Raw genomic sequence first — 22,148 nt, 5'->3', positions numbered from 1 at the left:
TTGGTGCTCAAGGCGTGACGTCACGACGCTTGACGTCACGGCATGTGACTGCCTTGAGTGCCGAAATTGCACGGTCGTACACGATGAACGGAAATTGCACGGTCGTACACGATGAACACGAAATTGCATGGTCGTACACGATGAACGGGCGCCCGCCCGCCGGGATAAACGCGCACCCACCCGCCCGCCGGCTCCCGCCGCCGCCCAGATGAACAGGCGCCCACCCGCCCGCCGGCTCCCGCCGCCGCCCGGATAAACACGCGCCCACCTGCCCGCCGGCTCCCGCCGCCGCCCAGATGAACGGGCGCCCACCCGCCCGCCGGCTCCCGCCGCCGCCCGGATAAACACGCGCCCACCTGCCCGCCGGCTCCCGCCGCCGCCCAGATGAACGGGCGCCCACCCGCCCAGGCCGCCGCCTGGATAAAGGCGCGTGGAGATGGGGGATTCGGAAACTGACATCTAGGTATTATATATATATATAACAACTTTACCAAAAGCGGGGCTCACTGCAAATGTTTGTATATATGGATCTAGCATTATTGTCTTAAGTTAATTTAAGGAATCGCATGTGTAGTGCAATGATTTGAGGGAAAGTTTGCCGTCTACCATTGCCCCTGCCTGTAACGCAGGGGTAGGGGTAGGCGGTAAGTTAGCAGGTTAAACGCGGGGCAAAACGGCAGGGTAAAATAGCGATAGTCGGGGCGCGCGTCACTGTATGGGAGGGAATAGCTAATTCGATCGTTTACATCTGATATACATGCCGGCATGCGGAAGGGGTTAAGGGTCGGTTTCAAGAAGCGCTAAGGACGCGTGAAACTGGAGACTGTATCGCAGGATCGCCTTACGCATCCGAATTGTGCGCCCACAGCGAGTTACAGACGGGGAATCTCCAGCCGCACTTTACAGTATCGATCTGTTAGTTTCCCGGAAACATCATGGTGCACATTGGGGACCATTTCTTCAAGAGATCAACTAACTGCTTCAGCAAAAGTGCATATGGGAATTGACTCTATCCAGGTTTCAACAGGGATTCTATTCACAATACTTCCTCATTCTCAAGAAATCCGGGGGGCTTCGACCAATTCTGGGCCTGCACTCCCTCAACAAATACCTAGAGAGAAATATTCAAAATGACTTCCCTCAAGTCCATTCTTCCTTTCCTTCGACCTGGGGATTGGATATGCTCACTGGATTTAAAGGATGCAAATGCCCATATACCAATGCATCCCAAGACCTGGCATTACCTCTGTTTCCAGGTGGACGAGAGACACTTCCAGTACAAAGTACTCCCATTCGGCCTCTCCTCTGCCCCCAGAGTTTTCACAAAATGTCTAACGGTAGCGGTGGCACATCTCCGTCGACAGGGGATTCAGATATTCTCACAGGACAAGCAGGATGGTAGTCCTCTCATATGGGTGACATCATCAGGATGGAGCCCAATCATGGAAAACTTCTGTCAAAGTATCCAGAACTTTGACTGGCCCCTACCTGGCATGCCCAGCATGGCACTAACCCTGCAGCCAGCAGGGGTGCTCCTTCAGTCTTCTTTTTTCCATGCAGCAGTAGCCTCGCAGTAAAGGAGCTCTGAAGAGATTCCTAACAGGAATTTTCCTCACGGAATTACTCAAAGTTTACTTGCCCTACAAGGGTCCCTCCTCTAACTTTTCTCAGTCTGCGGTACTCCGGTAAGTTTTTACCCATTTTTCTGTCAGTTACCTTCGAGTTTGGCCCTTGCGGCCTACTGGCCGTCGACCGTACCGCGGCTCGATTTTGTCCATGGCTATGGCATCAGGGTTTCGTCGGTGCCCGGACTGTACTCGCACCATGTCTATCACAGACCCCCATAAAGTCTGTGTAATGTGCCTAGGACGCGAGCACGATGTCTTGACCTGCACCAAATGTGCCCTAATGACATTGAAGAGTCGCAAGGCTAGAATGGAGAAGATGGAACTTCTCTTCCGTGCTCAAACCCCGACTCCGTCCATTGCATCGACGTCGTCAGAACCGGCACTGTCAACTTCGCGTCAGCATCGACCACGGACCGATGACCAACCTCCATCGACGACCTCTCGGCCATCGACACCCTCCACTCCCCCTCAGGATCGAGGGGATCGCAGGGAGAAACATCGCCATCGACACCGTAAGACTTGGACCATCGAGGGAGCAAAATCATCGACCTCGCCATTGTCCAAGACCCCATCCAGGAAAGGCATCCACTATTCCTGCGACCGGGTCCCCGAGGCAACCCTCACCTGATCGGGGATCGGGTGAAGTGACTCCGCCTTTAACAGTGGTCCCTCTGGCTATGCCTCTGCCTCCTTCTTCTGTTCCGGAGCCGGGGCTGCTTGCTCCAGGTCTCCGAGAAGAACTGGACCAGATGGTTCAGGAGGCCATCGACAAGGCGATGCAACGTCTTCAGGTTCCTCCGGCACAGACACTGGCACCGTCTGTGGAACCGGTCATCGACCCGATTTCGGCAGGGCTGGCACCGCTGCTATCCAGGATGGAAGCGCTTATGACCGCCTTTCCTCCGATTGTTCCCGGGTCTCCGATGGCTCTGATGCCCTCCCTACTGACTGCATCATTGGGAAGAGAAACACCGTTTCGCATCCCTCCATTGGGAGTTCTGCCTCAGCTATCGATGCCGATACGTCCCTCGCCACCGACCCATCCATTGGTGCCGATACATCCGTCGGCGCCCCCGACTCATCCATCGATGCCTTCGATGCCTGCACCAGTGCCTTCGATGCCATCATCGGTGCCTCTGATAATTCCTCCGATTCCTTCGGAGCCTAGACCGGGACCTTCAGGTCTTCAACCACCCTGTCCCCCTCTAGTTCCTAGAGGAGCAGGTGCTGATCCTTACGACACCTGGGGTGATGACACCCCAGGTGTTGTTTTCTTACTGTTTTATGTAAAACGCAATTGCGGATTTTGTTCTATGTACACCGACGTGATATCTCTGATGAGCGGCGGTATATAAAAGCCAATAAATAAATAAATAAATAAATAAATGACACTTCAACAGACACCGATGATTTACCTTCACCACCTTCACCCACTGAGAGTAGGAAGCGTTCTCCTCCAGAGGACCTCTCCTTTATAAACTTTGTGAAGGAAATGTCTGAATTGGTTCCTTTCCAAATGCAGACTGAACAGATTATGGAATTGCTCCAATTCCTGGATGCCCCCAAGGTAATCACCTCTAATCCCATCCATCAGGTTCTTCTTGATCTTCTTAAGAAGACACTACCTATTTGGTACAATCAGCCCCAGGTTTTCAAAAATCTCAGCTTGATCACCACTCGGTCGTTGTAGAGTTTGCACAAAAAAGGGCGAAGAGGTCAAATCCTTACTCATCTGTTCCTCCTGGAAAGGAACAGAAGTTCCTAGATAACATTGGTCGCCGAGTATTTCAAGGGGCCATGCTCATCTCCCGAATTGCAGCCTATCAGCTTTATATAACCCAATATAACAGGGTCATTTTTAAGCAGATACAGGACTTCTCAGACTCCCTGCCTCAGCAATTTCAAGAACAATTACAAACCCTAGTCAACAAGGGTTTTGAGGCAGGCAAGCATGAGATTAGAACATCTTATGACATTTTTGACACTTCTACCAAAGTATCTGCAGGTGCCATTTTGGTGAGACGGTGGACCTGGCTCAAGTCTTCTGACCTTCGCCCAGAAGTACAAGACCGGTTATCCGACCTGCCTTGTTTCGGAGATAATCTGTTTGGCGAGCAGATTCAACAGACAGTGGCAGAATTAAAAGACCATTATGAGACCCTAAGACAGTTCTCTTTGATGCCTTCTGACTTCTCCTCAAAACAGCCTTTCAGAAAGGACTCTAAGAAGTCATTCTTCCGCCCGAAGAAGTCTTACCCGCCACCATCCAGATCCCGTGCCACGAGACCTTATCAAATCAAGCCAGAAAACAAAAACCACAAGCAGCTCCTCAACCAGGACCTGCTTCAGGTTTTTCACTTCCATTTAGTGAGCAGCAGCCAGATTCCTCTGTCACACATACCAGTCGGAGGTCGATTGTGCCACTTCCACAACATGTGGCATTCAACCACATCTGACCAATGGGTATTAGCAATTATTGCTCAGGTTTACCATCTGAACTTTCTCACCCTACCACCGGGCTCCCCACCTCTACATTCGTGGGGAACATTTGAACACTCCATTCTTCTGGATCAAGAGGTTTCCCTCCTTCTCCAGTCAAGAGTGATAGAACCTGTTCCATACTCTCAGCAAGACCTAGGGTTCTATTCCCGGTACTTCCTAATCCCCCAAAAATCGGAAGGAGTCCGTCCTCTTCTAGACTTACGGGCCCTCAACAAGTACCTTCAACGAGAAAAGTTCAAGATGGTCACCTTGGGATTGCTTCTACCTCTTCTACAAAGAGGAGACTGGCTGTGCTTTCTGGACCTCCAGGACGCATACACCCACATTGCGATAACTCCAGCTCATCGCAAGTACCTGAGGTTTCTAGTAGGCCCCAAGCACTATCAATACCGAGTGCTCCCATTTGGCCTAGCGTCTGTGCCATGAGTCTTTACCAAATGCCTCGTAGTTGTCGCAGCCTTCCTCAGAACCCAAGGTGTTCACGTCTACCCCTACCTGGACGATTGGTTAATCAGGGCTCCCACTCAGCAAGCTGCTCTGTCGTCCCTCAAGCTAACCTTACACACTCTAATTTAGGATTTCTTGTCAACTACGACAAATCCTACTTAGTCCCATCTCATACCTTATCGTTAATTGGGGCAGACTTGGACACCTTACAGGCAAAGGCTTTCCTACCTCGACAACGAGCACTAACTCTTGCGTCCCTTGCTCACCAGCTGCAGTCTCAGCACTCCGCGGCTGCACGCCAATTTCTCGTCCTCCTGGAACACATGGCGTCCTCAGTCCATGTCACACCAATAGCCCGCTTGGCCATGAGACTCATGCACTGGATTCTGAGGTCTCAATGGACTCAAGCTATTCAGACACAAAGCTCTTGGTCTCCAGAGGAAGCCAAACACCAAATAAATTTCCTAGAACTTCGAGCAATCAGATATGCTCTCAGGGCCTTTCAGGATCGCCTCTCAAATCAAGTCATCCTGATTCAGATGGACAACCAGGTGGCAATTGTTATGGATCTGGCAGTGAACCCTTGGTCCGAGGTAGAGTCAGCGCTACCTCGGAGAGTAAACTCTCTAGGTCCCTACCGTCGGAAGGTGAGGACGTGGAAATGAAGACTTCACCCTGGAAGCTCGTGATTCCCCCAGGAGGAGCCCGTAGGAACCCGGCCGCTGGGACTTAGGAGACTCCCTGGAGACCGAAGAAGATCTGGATGCAGGCACCTCCTGCAGGTCGTGTAATGCAGAAGGCTGGCGCTTCCAGCAGGTCGAAGTAGATTCAAGTGTAGCTCTTCGAAGAAGGGTCCCAAGTCGGTCCGAGGGACTAAGCCCGAAGACTGGTCAGAAGTTGGTCCAGGGGTCGAAGCCAGAGGAATGGTCGGAAGCCAGTCCAGGGGTCAGAGCCAGAGAATGGTCAGAAGCCGGTCCAGGGGTCGGAGCCAGAGAATGGTCGGAAGCCGGTCCAGGGGTCGGAGCCAGAGAATGGTCGGAAGCCGGTCCAGGGATCGGAGCCAGAGAATGGTCGGAAGCCGGTCCAGAAGTCGAAGCCAGAATATATCCGTCCGAGGGGAAACCAGGAACAAGGACCAAGATGAACAGGAACCAGACAAGCAGGCTACGGACCGAGAACTCAAGGCACAGGACCAAGAGTCAAGATACCAAGGCAAGGTCTGAGGAGCAGACTTTGCCTTAAATATAGGGCACCAGGAAACAGTCCCGAAGAGGAGCCATGACCATTTCCAGTCATGGCTCCTTTAAATCACATCAGAGGCCCGGTGGGGGCGGAGTTAGCTGCACGGCGGCCATCTTGGATTCGGCATGCCGCAGAGTATCTCAGCGACGGCTGCCGGCTCCTGCAGCTGTCCCAGGAAGGGCCCGACGCCGTGGGTGAGTGGCTGGTCCTGGTCGCGGACCGTCATGGCAAGTGGCTGTAACAGTACCCCCTCCTTTAGGCCTCCCCCTAGAAGGCTTGGGCTTTCCTGGGTGATCCAGATGAAAATTGTGTAGAAGGTTCTTGTCCAGAATATTCTGAGCAGGTTCCCAGGAATTTTCCTCAGGCCCAAATCCTTCCCAAGCTAGGAGATACTCCCACTTTCTGCCACGTCTCCGGACATCGAGAACCTCATGAACCTGGTATATAGGGCCTTCCTCCGCTGTGGGTGGCGGAGCAGTAGGCATCTTCCGAGTAGGCCAAGTAAGAACCAAGGGCTTCAAAAGAGACACATGGAAAGAATTGTGGATTCGTAATGTGGCAGGCAGACGAAGTTGATAGATTACTGGGCCCAGCTGCCGCAGCACCGGGAAGGGACCAATGTAGCGTGGAGCAAGTTGCATGGATGGAACCCGTAGATGAATATGCCTGGTGCTAAGCCACACCTTTTCTCCTGGGCGGAAACGAGGAGCTGGTCTTCGGTGCTTCTGCAAATATTTTCGCTGTACGAGCCGCCCGTAGTAGCATTTGCCGAGTATGCAACCAAAGTCTTTTCAATTGTGCTGCCATTAGCTGTGCTGCAGGTGAGGGAACAGGCAATGGCAGGGGTAACGGTGGCCGGGGTTGGCGACCAAAACCAATCTGAAACGGAGAAGCCCCAGTTGAAGTGCAGGCATGAGAGTTGTGAGAAAACTCAGCCCAAGGAAGAAGCGCTGCCCAAAAGACCTGACGGGTGTTAACATATAAACGTAGAAATTGTTTCAAGGTACGATTAGTCCGTTCCGCTTGACCGTTGGCTTGTGGATGGAACGCTGTTGTAAAGTCCAGAGAAATACGAAACTTCTTGCAGAGATTGGACCAATATTGGGCCGTGAATTGTGGGCCACGATCAGATGCAATGTGCTGTGGCAGGCCATGGAGGCGAAAAATATGAGACATGAACAGTTGGGCCAGGCGGGGAGCAGACGGGAGGAAGGGTAGCGGGGTGAAGTGGGCCATTTTGGAGAATCGGTCTACAATGACCCATATTACAGTATTGCCCTCAGAGGGTGGGAGATCTACGATGAAATCTGTGGAAATGTGAGTTCATGGCTTCATAAGCGTAGGAAGCGGTTGTAAGAGACCCCAAGTTCTCCCTGTAGGAATTTTATGTTGGGCACAATTTGTGCAAGAGTCAACATACGCTCGAACATCCTTGTGCATCTCAGGCCACCAATAATATTGCTGAAGAAGATTCAGAGTCCGGTCACGTCCTGGATGTCCAGCCAACTGGGAGTCGTGTGCCCAGGCTAGCACCTTGCTACGGAGCCTCTTTGGTACCACCGTTTTACTGGGTAGTACCATAAAGGTAGCAGAGAGAATGATATGAGCCAGGTCAATGATATGTTGAATGGGCTCTTCCGAGTCTTCTGTGGAGAAAGAAAGGGACAGGGCATCTGCTTTAATGTTCTTACTAGTGGGTTGATAGCGGAGCTCGAAATTAAAACGTGAGAAGAAGAGCGCCCATCGAGCTTGGCGCGGGTTAAGACGTTGGGCTTCTTGAAGATATATTAGGTTCTTATGGTCCGTAAAAATGGTTATACGATGTTGTGCTCCCTCAAGCCATTGACGCCATTCCTCTAGTGCAAGCTTAATGGCTAGGAGCTCTTTGTCCCCAATTGAGTAGTTATGTTCAGCTGGAGAGAATTTCCTAGAAAAGTAGGAGCATGGGTGAGATGTTCCAGATGTGTCATTTTGACTGAGCATGGCTCCTACTCCAACAGCGGAGGCGTCTACTTCTACAGTAAATGGACGTCTAGGATCCAGATGCCGAAGGCAAGGTTTCTGCAGGAAGGACGTCTTGAGATCCCGGAACGCTTCTTCAACTTCCACAGGCCATGCCTTGATGTCCGCCCCCTTACGAGTTAAAGCAGTGAGGGGAGCAGCCAGTTTGGAAAAGTTCAGGATGAAACTACGATAGTAGTTGGCAAACCCCAGGAAGCGTTGGAGCGCATGTAACCCAGTAGGCTGCAGCCATTCTTGGATGCATTTTAGCTTGGAAGGATCCATTTGAAAGCCCAGATTGGAAATAATGTACCCCAAGAAGGTCAGAGATTCTTTTTCGAAGACGCATTTTTCAACCTTGTCAAAGAGTCTATTCTCTCTTAAATGTTGCAAAACTTGTAACACATGTTGTCGATGCATCTGTAAATCCCAAGAGAAAATTAATATGTCGTCCAGGCAGACTACCACACATACATAGAGCAAGTCTTGAAAGATTTTATTAATAAAGTGCTGGAAGACTGCAGGAGCATTAGACCGAACGGCATGACGAGATATTCATAATGGCCGTCCCTGGTGTTAAAAGCCGTCTTCCACTCATCGCCCTCTTGTATCCTGATCAAATTGTATGCACCTCGTAGGTCCAATTTTGAGAACACCCTGGCTCCCTGTAAGCGATCAAAGAGTTCGGCTATTAATGGCAATGGATAGATGTCCGTAATAGTAATAGCATTAAGCCCCCGAAAATCGATACAGGGTCGCAAAGTCGCATCCTTTTTCCCAACAAAGAAAAAACCAGCCCCGACTGGGGATTTTGATTGTCTGATAAATCCTTTCTTGAGATTGTCCTGAATATATTCAGCCATAGCCTGCATCTCTGGGACGGATAAGGGATAAACTCTTCCACGAGGTGGGGTGGTTCCAGGGACTAAATTAATGGCACAGTCAAATTCTCGATGCGGAGGCAAAATGTCTGCGGCTTTCTTGGAAAATACATCCGCAAACTGATTGTAGTGAGCTGGCAATCCCTCCAGGATAGAGGTGCACAAAATAGCTACAGGCAGAGGTTGTTTCTTTAAGGCAGGGTCCTTGGCATGCGGCACCCCAATGAGTTACTTTCAAAGATGTCCAGTAGGGATGTGAATCGTTTTTTGACGATTTAAAATATCGTCCGATATATTTTAAATCGTCAAAAATCGTTAGAGCCGCGATACAATAACAATTCCCCCGATTTATCGTCAAAAAATCGTAAATCGGGGGAAGGGGGAGGGCGGGAAAACCGGCACACTAAAACAACCCTAAAACCCCCAACCCTTTAAAATAAATCCCCCACCCTCCCGAACCCCCCCAAAATGCCTTAAATTACCTGGGGTCCAGAGGAAGGGTCCCGGTGTGATCTTTTACTCTCGGACCTCCGGTGCTTGTAGAAATGGCGCTGGCGCTACCTTTGGTTTTTCCGTACGGAAAAACGATTCACGGCAGGAGATCGCTCCCGGACCCCCGCTGGACCCCCAGGGACTTTTGGCCAGCTTGGGGGGGCCTCCTGACCCCCACAAGACTTGCCAAAAGTCCAGCGGGGGTCCGGAACGACCTCCTTCAGTCGAATTGTGTTGTCTACGGCCGGCACCATTTTGCACCGCCATTTTGCGCAAAATGGCACCGGCCATAGACAACACGATTCGACTGCAGGAGGTCGTTCCGGACCCCCGCTGGACTTTTGGCAAGTCTTGTGGGGGTCAGGAGGCCCCCCCAAACTGGCCAAAAGTCCCTGGGGGTCCAGCGGGGGTCCGGGAGCGATCTCCTGCCGCCAATCATTTTTCCGTACGGAAAAACGATTCGCATGCAGGAAGTCGTTCCCAGACCCCCGCTGGACTTTTGGCAAGTCTTGTGGGGGTCAGGAGGCCCCACCAAGCTGGCCAAAAGTCCCTGGGGGTCCAGCGGGGATCCGGGAGCGATCTCCTACGCTCCTGGCCTCGGGGGACAAAAAACAAAATGGCGCCGGCGCTACCTTTGACCTGTCATATGACAAGGCAAAGGTAGCGCCGGCACCATTTCTACAAGCACCGGAGGTCCGAGAGTAAAAGATCACACCGGGACCCTTCCTCTGGACCCCAGGTAATTTAAGGCATTTTGGGGGGGTTCGGGAGGGTGGGGGATTTATTTTAAAGGGTCGGGGTGGGTTTTAGGGTTGTTTTAGTGTGCTGGTTTTCCCGCCCTCCCCCCCACTGGACCCCAGGTAATTTAAGGCATTTTGGGGGGGGTTCAGGACGGTGGGGGATTTATTTTAAAGGGTCGGGGTGGGTTTTAGGGATGTTTTAGTGTGCTGGTTTTCGATTTACACGATTTTCACGATATTTAAAAAACCCAAACGGCGACGATCCGATTCCCTCCCCCTCCCAGCCGAAATCGATCGTTAAGACGATCGATCACACGATTCACATCTCTAATGTCCAGTCGATTTGTGGGTTATGGTGTTGCAGCCAGGGGATACCGAGAACAACTGGGTGGATAGCTTTCTGGATGACATATAGAGAGATTTGTTCCGTGTGGTTAGGTGCAATGAAGCAATCCAGGGGAACCGTTTGGTGTGTAATTCTTCCTGGTAAGGGGTCTCCGTGAATAGAAGAGACGGTCAGCGGTCTTGGGCATAGACGGATAGGAATAAGCAATTGTTTCACAATATCTTGCAAGAAGAAATTTCCTCCGGCTCCAGAATCTACCAGAGCCAGCGTGGTAAAATTCTGACCTTCAAGGCAAAAGGTAACCGGCAATGAAAGTGGAAGGACTGGTGAAGTGATGCCTAGGGTTATTCCCCCGGAGGTCCCTAGACTTTGTAATTTCCTGGGACGTAAAGAAAAGCCAGCAATGAAGTGATTCGAACCTCTAAAATATAGGCACAGGCCGGCCTTGCGACGCCTTTGTCGCTCTTCTGGGGAGAGAGGACCAAGTCCTAACTGCCTAGGTTCTTCCGTAGTTCCTTCAGAGAAGGATGAAGTATGGGGAACTGGAGAAGAAGAAGCGTGTGGAGAAGAAGGGGCTGTCCTATGCCTACTCAAATCCAGAGTCTCACGAACCCTTTCTTGCAGACGGCGGTTAATCTTAGTTGCTAGTTCAATGAGGGCATTCAATGAAGAAGGGAGTTCCCGAGCTGCCAGCTCGTCCTTAATTTTGGCGGATAGTCCTTCAAGAAAGATGGTCCGAAGAATGCGTTCCTCCCAATGAAGTTCAGAGGCTAAAGTTCTGAATTCAATCGTATAGTCAGTGAGCATAAAGAAGCAGCTCGACCTTCGCGGCTGCCTCTTTACCGGGTTCCTCAAACACAGTTTTGAATAATTCCAAAAACTGAGGAAAATCCTGTAGAACTGGATCTGAACGATGCCACAGCGGAGAGGCCCACGCCAATGCCTTGCCTTCCAACAGGGGCAAAATGTAAGTCATCTTCGTCAAATTTACTTATTTATTTATTTATTTATTTATTTAACGTTTCTTTTTTTTTTTTTTTTTTTTTTTAATACTTTATTTATATATTTTATAATAATACATACAGAAAAACATTCTCTTTCCTGATTATAATACATAAAGAAACCAAAGGATCAAGAATTATTTGGAACATCGTCAAAAAAGAAACTTTTCAATATTCAATTATAGAGAATTCACACAGCCTATTTTAACCTAATGCACCTGAACCGATTATATGGTGGGAGTCTCAACTTTGCAATTATCCAAAAAACCCTTAAGTTTTGTTGGTTCATAAAAAATATAACTTTTCCCCTTATATTGCAGTAGACATTTACATGGGTATCTCACATTTATCTGCATACCTAATGCTCTTGCTTCCTGACACATTTCAACAAATTGTTTTCTTCGAATTTGCGTGTCTCTCATGATGTCTGGGTATATCCATACCTTTTTCCCATAAAATAGCTTATTACGGTTTTTAAGAAACAACCTTAATACTAAATCTCTATCAGAGGAATGTATAAAAGACACCAATAGAGTTCCCCAGTATTCTATTTGATCAATAGATGGAGCTTCCAAAAAGGCTGTCAAATCTGTTTCAAGATTTATATTAGGGGGTTGTGATCCAGTATCTTCAGTTGTTTTTGGTATTGGTGCATAATATAGTTTAGATAGCAAAGGTAATGACTCAGAAGGCATTAAGAGAACCTCCGTTAAATATTTTTTAAAATGTTCTCTAGGGGAGATCAATTTAATATACGGGAAATTTAATATCCTTAAATTTAAGTATCTTAATTTGTTCTCAATGTTTTCCATTCTTCTTCTCATCATATTATCCGATTGAATCAGATTAGTTTGCACTTCTTGTACTCCCTTTATTTTCCCAGACATATCCTCAATAATGCCTTCATGGTCTTTAACCTTGACTTCCATCTGCTGGATAGTATTTTGAGATACATTGATTGAACTAGCAAGTGATAATATAGAATTTTCTAACTTTGTTATAGCGCTCCAGATAGCATCCAATGTGACTTCTTTCGGTTTTTGTAATTTTTGCAAAGTAAAGGTGACACTCTTCCCACTTTCACGGGAGATCTCAGAGATCTTATGGTTCTCTCCTTTCGGATCCCCTCCCTCACCTATATATTTCTTAACAGATACTCCTTCTATCACGTTCTTTGTTAAAATCACATTCTCTTTCACATTTTTATCAATTGGAGTTCCACTAGTCAGATGTAATTTGTCCAAGGCATTTCCCTCAGGTGCCCCCTCTGCAACGGAGTTTCCTACGGCTTGTAGCCGAGTCTCTCGGTCGGGTTCCTGAGGGCTACCGTGGCAAGGGGGGGAGGGCGTTGCAGGGGCTCCTGGGCTTAAAGAGATGTTAATGTCTAAGAGGGATAGGTTGTGTTCCCCCCCTAATCCCTCAACAGACTTAGCTCCAGGACTTGAGGCTGCAGCCGGGGCAAAAAAAACCTTCTATGCATGGCTGTGAAAGAGCGTTTGGAGTTAGGGCAGAGGTCTCAGTTCGCAAACGCCCCTTCCGCTTTGTGTGAGGCATGTCTCTGAGTAATAATCAAATTTAATAGAAGGCTTACCCACACGGCTTCTCTTTCGTTTCTTGATCCTTTTGCGGAGGTTGAGGTGGAGACCAGAAATTAATAGTCCGCGTTCGGCATAAAATAATTCAAGTCCATATCAAAGTCCGAGCAAAGTCGGAGCTAAGTCGCGCGCGCCCTTAACGTTTCTTTTATACCGATGACCGTTTGCACATCGCGTCGGTTTACAGCAAACACAAACCATTGGGCGGAGCCCTTACATAAAACAGAATATAGTGAGCTAGGTAACATATAACAAATGTTTGGGAGGAGCCCTTACATAAAACACACAACCACGGTTAGAAGCCATGGGTATATGATAAGTACTTGAACTATAACAATGGTTAGGTGCAATGAAGCAATCCAGGGGAACCGTTTGGTGTGTAATTCTTCCTGGTAAGTGGTCTCCGTGAATAGATACTTATACTTATTTATTTATTTATTTATTTGAGGAGTTTTATATACCGTTATTCGGAAAAGCCATCATAACGGTTTACATAGTGTACAGGATTTTTTAACATGGAGGTTTTGAGATATCATAGCATATTGCAATTACAGTAATAAACATAACCTAACAAGTCTCTGAAAAAATATAAGGTTGGATGTGGAGGGAGGTAAGTTTGGTTGAGAATTAGGGTTATAAGTTCATTTGAGAGTTGGTATGAGCAAATGATTGGGGGTCCGTGAAGAATTTGTGAAACAGTAAAGTTTTTAGGTCTTTTTTGAAGGTTTTTATACTGTGTTGAGTTCTTAGGTCTTCAGGTAGAGTGTTCCAAAGATTGGGGGAGGCGATGGAGAAGGCTCTCTCTCTTGTTGTTGTTATATGAGCATCTTTGATAGTGGGGATTAATAAGTAGTTTGAGTTATTGGACCATAGGTTTCTTGAGGAGTTTTGAAGAGTTATGTTAAGGGTGTTAAGTCCTTGATGATCATTGTTAAGGACTTTATGGATGATAGTCATGGATTTGTAGGCGATTCGTGCAGTAATTGGGAGCCAGTAAAGAGAGGACAAGATGGGTGTAATATGGTCATTTCTTTTTGTTCCAGTTAGGATTCTGGCAGCAGAGTTTTGAAGTATTTGTAGTGGTTTGAGGGATGAGAAGGGTATACCTATTAGTAGGGAGTTACAATAGTCGAAGGTGGAGAAGATAAGTATTTGAAGTACGGTTCTGAGATCATCAGTGTTGAGAAATGGGTTTAAATGTCTTAGGGTTAGTAGTCTATGGTAACCTTCTTTGGTTTTGTTTGATATGTGGTTCTTAAATGACAGATCTTTGTCGATAATTCCAAATCATCTGGAAAGAGAGTAGCCTGAAGACGGAAGTGCATGTTGCATTGGTCGAGAAACCCCAGACACAAACGAGGTTCGCCGAAGTAACATGGTGGTGCCGGTAAAGGAATTACCGGACGGGGGTACGTCGGTATTACAGATGCTGTCAGAGTTGGTGGAGGACTGGTTTGAGCCACGACCACTGCATCCATGCGAGCGTGGAGTTGACCGATGGAAAATGCCAAGGACTTCGATATCTGCTGTTGCTCCAACATCCTTTGGGTGAGACCTGGATGGGCTTGCAGATCAGAGGCCTCTACCGGGTCCATGGCCTTGGTATTCTGTTATGGATCTGGCAGTGAACCCTTGGTCCGAGGTAGAGTCAGCTCTACCTAGGAGAGTAAACTCTCTAGGTCCCTACCGTTGGAAGGTGAGGACGTGGAAATGAAGACTTCACCCTGGAAACTCGTGATTCCCCCAGGAGGAGCCCGTAGGAACCCAGCCGCTGGGACTTAGGAGACTCCCTGAAGACTGAAGAAGATCTGGATGCAGGCGCCTCCTGCAGGTCGTGTAGTCCAGATGGCTGGTGCCTCCAGCAGGTCGAAGTAGATTCCAGTGTAGCTCTTCGAAGAAGGGTCCCAAGTCGGTCTGAGGGACTAAGCCCGAAGACTAGTCAGAAGTTGGTCCAGGGGTCAAAGCCAGAGGAATGGTCGGAAGCCGGTCCAGGGGTCGGAGCAAGAGAATGGTGGAAGCCGGTCCAGGGGTCGGAGCCAGAGAATGGTCGGAAGCCGGTCCAGGGATTGGAGCCAGAGAATGGTCGGAAGCCGGTCCAGAAGTCGAAGCCAGAAGATATCCGTCTAACAAGGGGAAACCAGGAACAAGGACCAAGACGAACAGGAACCAGACGAGCAGGCTACAGACCGAGAACTCAAGGCACAGGACCAAGAGTCAAGATACCAAGGCAAGGTCTGAGGAGCAGACCTTGCCTTAAATACAGGGCACCAAGAAACAGTCCCGAAGAGGAGCCATGACCATTTCCTGTCATGGCTCCTTTAAATCACATCAGAGGCCTGGCGGGGGCGGAGTTAGCTGCACGGCAGCCATCTTGGATTCGGCATGCCGCAGAGAATCTCAGCGATGGCTGCCGGCTCCTGCAGCCGTCCCAGGAAGGGCCCGATGCCGTGGGTGAGTGGCCGGTCCCGGTTGCGGACTGCCGCGGCCAGCGGCTGTACAGCAATGTGGTACATCAACAAACAGGGAGGCTCAGGCTCCTTCCTTCTGTGTTGGGAAGCTGCACAGATTTGGGCGGAAGCTCTCTCCCATTCAATGTACCACAGGGCCACCTGGTTGCCGCGAGTGGACAATGTGCTGGCAGACAAGCTGAGTTGCGCCTTTCAACCGCACGAGTGGTCTCTCAACCCCTCGGTAGTGACCTCCATCTTCCAACAATGGGGATATCCTCGGATAGACCTCTTTGCATCCCCACAAAACCGCAAAGTGGAGAACTACTGCTCTCTCATTCGCAGCAAACACTCTCAACCCAGAGACTCATTCTCCCTCTCTTGGGCAACCGGTCTGCTCTTCGTATTCCCTCCACTTCCTCTTCTATCGAAGACTCTCGTGAAGTTACTTCAGGACAAATGAACCATGATCCTGATAGCACCTCACCGGCCTCGCCAAGTGTGGTTTCCAATACTTCAGGACCTCTCCATCCGCAGGCACATTCCCTTGGGAAAAGACCCGCTTGTGATCACTCAAAACGACGGGTGCCTACGACATCCCAATCTTCAAGCCTTGCCCCTGACGACATGGATGTTGAAAGGTTAATCCTTCAGCCACTTAACCTTTCTGAGCCAGTTTCCCGGGTCTTGATTGCTTCACGGAAGCCTTCCATGAGAAAAGCTTACTCTTACAAATGGAAAAGGTTCACGTCATGGTGCTCTTCTCAGTCCCTTGACCCCTTTTCCTGTCCAATCCCGAAATTTCTGGACTATCTCTGGCATCTATTAGTCAGGTTTTAAGACTTCTTCCATTAGAATACATGTCAGCACGGTAGCTGCCTTCCATAAAGGTGTCGGGGATGTCTCTATATCAGTACACCCCCTTGTAAAACGTTTTTTGAAGGGCTTGCTCCACATCAAGTCTCCACTACGTCCTCCGGCACCTTCTTGGGACCTTAATCTAGTTCTGGGTCGGCTCATGAAACCACCTTTCGAGCCTCTTCACTCTTGTAACCTTAGATATCTCACATGGAAAGTGATTTTCCTTTTGGCTATCACTTCAGCTTGCAGAGTTAGTGAATTGCAGGCTCTAATTACCTATCCGCCTTACACTAAACTTCTGCAGGACCGGGCAGTACTCCGCACTCACATGAAATTCTTACTTAAGGTAGTTTCGGATTTTCATCTTAATCAATCCATCATACTATCTACCTTTTTTCTCAGGTCCCATGCCAACCCAGGAGAACAGGCTCTGCATACCCTCAACACTCAATTGTTTGTCTCTTTCCACCCTAACAAGTTAGGGAAACCTGTGGGTAAGCAGACTCTCTCCTCCTGGTTTGTGGACTGCATAACCTTCTGCTATCAGCAAGCGGGCATTCCATTCCAAGACCGTGTTAAAGCACACTCCGTGAGGGCCATGGCGACTTCAGTAGCACACCTACGATCGGTGCCACTTCCTGACATTTGTAGGGCTGCCACTTGGAGTTCTCTCCACACTTTCGCAGCCCACTATTGCTTGGACAAAGCCGGAAGACAAGATTCCATCTTCGGCCAGTCTTTCTTTCGTAACCTGTTTAAAATGTGACGTACCAACACCCTTCTGCCTTCCCGTTAGGGTTCAGGATGTCCTCGACCAAACTCCTCCCCAATATTTGTGCCTATTGCACATCTTGAATACATTTGATGCATCTCTCGGACATCCTCAGCTCGGTACTCACCCATATGTGAGGACTACCATCGTGCTTGTCCTGTGAGAAAGCAAATGTTGCTTACCTGTCACAGGACAGCAAGATGTTAGTCCTCACGAAACCCGCCCGCCGCCCCGCGGTGTTGGGTTCGTTACGTTTCTTATTTTATTTTTCGGCACTTCCTGTAGCTTTTTAAACAAGACTGAAGGGAGACCCCTGCTGGCTGCAGGGTTAGTGCCATGCTGGGCATGCCCAGTAGGGGCCAGTCAAAGTTCTGGAAACTTTGACAGAAGTTTTCCGTGATTGGGCTCCATCCTGATGATGTCACCCATATGTGAGGACTAACATCCTGCTGTCCCGTGAGAACACCTGTTACAGGTAAGCAACATTTTGCTTTTCCTTACCGAGACAACTGGTTACTAGTAGCTCCACCAGTCTATCCTGTGAGACAATTTAGTTTGCACAATATCTTGCCTAGACAATCTAGGCTTTCTGATAAACTACGAGAAATCGAATTTGCAATTTACTCAAACGTTGCAATTCTTCGGAGCCCATATCGATACTGTTCAGGACAAAGCCTTCCTACCACAGCCTCGAGCGCTTGCTCTATCCACACTAGCCTGTCGCCTACTAGAGAGCACAACGGCTCCAGCCCACCAAATCCTCACCATTCTGGGACACATGGCAGTGTCCATTAGAGATGTGAATCGTGTCCTCGATCGTCTTAACGATCGATTTCGGCTGGGAGGGGGAGGGAATCGTATTGTTGCCGTTTGTGTGTAAAGTATCGTTATAATCGTTAAAATCGTGAGCCGGCACACTAAACCCCCCTAAAACCCACCCCCGACCCTTTAAATTAAATCCCCCCCCCCCCCCCCCCAAATGCCTTAAATTACCTGGTGGTCCAGCGGCACACTAAAACCCCCTAAAACCCACCCCCGACCCTTTAAATTAAATCCCCCACCCTCCCGAACCCCCCCCAAATGCATTAAATTACCTGGGAGTCCTCCGTAGCGGTGGTCCGTGGCTAAATCGGGGGAAGGGGGAGAGCACGAAAACCGGCACACTAGATCGTGAGGTCTTCAGCCGGCGCCATTTTTCAAAATGGCCGCCGCAAAATGGCGGCGGCCATAGACGAAAACGATTCGAAGCAAGAGGTCGTTCCGGACCCCCGCTGGACTTTTGGCAAGTCTTGTGGGGGTCAGGAGGCCCCCCCAAGCTGGCCAAAAGTTCCTGGGGGTCCAGCGGGGGTCAAGGAGCGATTTCCTGCCGCGAATCGTTTTCCGTACGGAAAATGGCGCCGGCAGGAGATCGACTGCAGGAGGTCGTTCAGCGAGGTCCGGAACCCTCGCGAGATTTCCGGACCTCGCTGAACGACCTCCTGCAGTCGATCTCCTGCCGGCGCCATTTTCCGTACGGAAAACGATTCGCGGCAGGAAATTGCTCCTTGACCCCCGCTGGACCCCCAGGAACTTTTGGCCAGCTTGGGGGGGGCCTCCTGACCCCCACAAGACTTGCCAAAAGTCCAGCGGGGGTCCGGAACGACCTCTTGCGTCGAATCGTTTTCGTCTATGGCCGCTGCCATTTTGCGGCGGCCATTTTGAAAAATGGCACCGGCTGAAGACCTCACGATCTAGTGTGCCGGTTTTCGTGCTCTCCCCCTTCCCCCGATTTAGCCACGGACCGCCGCTACGGAGGACTCCCAGGTAATTTAATGCATTTGGGGGGGGGGGGGTTCGGGAGGGTGGGGGATTTAATTTAAAGGGTCGGGGGTGGGTTTTAGGGGGTTTTAGTGTGCCGGTTTTCCTGCCCTCCCCCTTCCCCTGATTTACGATTTTTTGACGATAAATCGGGGGAATTGGTATTGTATCGTGGCCCTAACGATTTTTGACGATTTAAAATATATCGGACGATATTTTAAATTGTCAAAAAACGATTCACATCCCTAGTGTCCATCTATGTTTTTTTATTTTTTTATTTAAAGGCTTTTATATACCGGAGTTCATGCACTAGTGCATACCACTTCGGTTTACACATAACAAGGATCAGAAAATTACATCAAACAGATTGAACAATTAAACAAATATACAATTACATCCAACGATTGGGTATAAATAACATGGCTAACTCAGTAGGAACTTGGAGTTTGAGGTAAAGGAGAGAAATAGTACCAAGTGGTAACAGAACAATGTTAATAGCTAAATAATAAAATAAATAGTAAATACAAATTCTTATAATAAATACAGATGCTTACAGATTACAGTCTTCATGAAAAGTTTACGTCTACAGAATAGGGTTAAGTAAATAAGAACTGGCGGTTATTTCTTTAGGAGTGAAGTCTTCAAAAACTGAGGTTACATCAGGATTAAGAGGTATTGGTGTAGCATGCTCAAATATTTAATGATTTGGAATTGTGAGACCAAGGATAAAATTAGGAGTTGTTTGATATGATTATAAAAGCGAGAATGATTCAAGTTGTGGGACGTGGTTCTGAGCTAGACCTTTAAGTGTAGGCTTTTGTAAAGAGCCAGGTCTTGAGTTTCTTTTTGAATGTTCGAGTACACGTTTCGAGGCGAATGTCCGTGGGGAGGGCATTCCAATGAAGGGGGCTGGCAGTCGAGAATGCACGTTTCTTGAGTGAGGACTTGGCTGAAGGTACGTGTAAGGTGCCTAAGTATCTGTTTCTGATTGGTCTTGAAGACTCGTGTAGGCGAAGTGGAAGGCTTAGATCTAGCGACGTTTGTGAATGGATGTTCTTGTGTGTTATAGTTAGCACTTTGAAAATGATTCTGGATCTGATGGGGAGCCAGTGTAAGTGTTTTAGTATGGGTGTTATGTGTTCACTTCTGCTGGTGTTAGTAAGAATCCTTGCGGCGGAGTTCTGCAACATTTGTAGAGGTTTTGTGGTAATGGTTGGAAGGTCTATAAGCAGAGAGTTGCAGTAATCGATTTTGGAAAATAGTATTGTTTGGAGGACTGTTCTGAAGTCCTGAAAATGTAGGAGAGGTTTCAGCTTTTTCAGAATATGTAGTTTATAATAGCATTGTTTTGTTGTGTTCTTGACAAATTCTTTGAGGTTCAGCCTTTTGTCTAAGGTGACCCCAAGGTCTCTTACTTGAGTGGAATTGATCATTGGTGGTGAGGTTAGGTTGTTAGTAGGCTGAAGGTTCTCATCTGGAGTGATAAGCAAAAGTTCTGTTTTTGACGTATTAAGTATTAGGTTAAGGCTAGATAGGAGTGAGTTTATGGACTGTAGACAATTGTTCCAGAAGTTGATGGTGCTGGAGATGGAGTCAGTGATTGGCAGCATACGTAACTACATACATACGTAACTACATATGCGTCATTTGCAATGGGGTCTGAAAGCTCAATGGACTTAGTTCCTCAGTCCACTGTCCACTCCTATCACTCTGACAACCAGCATGAAACTAGACCTACAGTGGTGGCTAACCCCACCAGCACTGACGATGGGCTCACCTCTACGATCCCCTCAACAACAAACAGTGCTCACCACATATGCTTCCCCACAGGTTGGGGAGCCCATCTCGCCAGCCAACAGACTCAAGGGTAATGGTCCAAATGAGAACGGAACCAATGCATAAACCTCCTGGAACTTCGGGCTATCCACAATGCCCTTTGACCTTCGAGCAGACCCTCCAAGACCAAGTTGCCATGATTCACACAGACAACCAGGTGGCTATGTTTTACATAAACAAAGAAGGAGGGTCAGGTTCATGGAACCTTTGCAGGGAAGCTGTCGAGATCCTAGAATAGGCTCACAAGAGGGGGATCTATCTGCAAGCCACATACTTACCAGGAATCAACAACTCCAGACGAGACAAACTGAGCAGGATTTTTCACCCCCACGAATGGGAACTACTTCAGGATGTAGCCAATCAAATTTTCTCCACTTGGGGTCTTCCCCGGATCGACTTTTTCGCAACAGAACAGAACAGGAAGGTCAAGCTGTTTTGCTCAGTGTATCCCCACCAGCTGGCACAGGATGCATTCCTCAAAGATTGGTCGCAAGTCCTGCTGTTCACGTTCCCTCTGATACCACTCAGCTCTCGCACAGTCCAAAAGTGCATCGAAGAAAACGCGGATTTGATTCTCATCGCCTTAGCATGAGCACGACAACTGTGGTACAGCTGTCTAGTTCAGCTATCGACACGCAAACCAATCCCACTGGGCAACAGGAGGCTCGATCCATCATCCACTTCACTCATCGCTGAATCTCACTGCGTGGTGGTTGAAAGGCTCGTATTCCAAAGCCTAAACAAGATATTCTGATCTCCTCCAGAAAACCATCAACTAGATTAAGTTACCAATGAAAATGGTCATGTTACACTTCCTGGTATTCTGCCGAGGATACAGATCCAGTCACCTGTCCATCAGAATGTCTCCTGAATTATCTCCATCTACTCTACAGGGAGGGCCTCGCCACTGCCTCACTTCGAGTACACCTCAGTGCCATAGCAGTTTACCACACTCTTCTCAACGAGGAACCTATATCTTGTCATTCCCTCGTCTCCAGGTTCATAAAAGGTGTCCTACGTTTACGGCCCCCGACTAGAAAACTGACAGTGCCATGGGATATCAACATAATGTTGGAACAACTCAGGCTACCACCCTTCGAACTGTTGGACACTTGTCATCCTAGGTACCTTTCCTGTAACGTACTCTATTTAGTCACCCTCACCTCTGCAAGGCGCATCAGTGAGCTACAAACCTTAGTTCACTACCCACCTTACCTCGAATTTTGCCATGACAAAGTTACGCTGGGTACACATCCTAACTTCTTACCCAAGGTGGTTTCGGCTTTCCACATCAACCAGACCAGCACCCTCCCGACATTCCACCCAAAACCTCATGCAAACGAGAATGAGCAAAAACTTCACTCATTAGACTGTAAATGAGTGCTAGTCTATTATAAAAAACGTATTCTGCCAACAGAGCCTCACAGCTCTTTCTCTCCTTCAACCCACCAGGACTCCCTGTATCCAACAGAACATTATCGTCCTGGATCTCAAACTGCATACAGTTATGCTACCAAAAGCGTTCAGAGAGCCTATCTGCCATACCCAAGGTGCATCAGG

At 48.5% G+C, this 22,148-nt stretch overlaps 1 protein-coding gene across 2 annotated transcripts in view; it reads left to right on the top strand.

Moving 5' to 3' along the window:
- Positions 1 to 22,148, top strand: part of LOC115092810 (disintegrin and metalloproteinase domain-containing protein 9-like) — a 606,381-nt gene that overhangs the window by 28,729 nt on the left and 555,504 nt on the right. The gene's annotated exons all lie outside the window — the stretch shown is intronic.

This window comes from Rhinatrema bivittatum, chromosome 5 (assembly GCF_901001135.1).
Source record: "Rhinatrema bivittatum chromosome 5, aRhiBiv1.1, whole genome shotgun sequence".
In the NCBI taxonomy this organism is placed as follows: Eukaryota; Metazoa; Chordata; class Amphibia; order Gymnophiona; family Rhinatrematidae; genus Rhinatrema; species Rhinatrema bivittatum.
The sequence above is the reverse complement of the archived record's forward strand: the minus strand, read 5'-3'. Positions and strand labels throughout refer to the sequence as shown.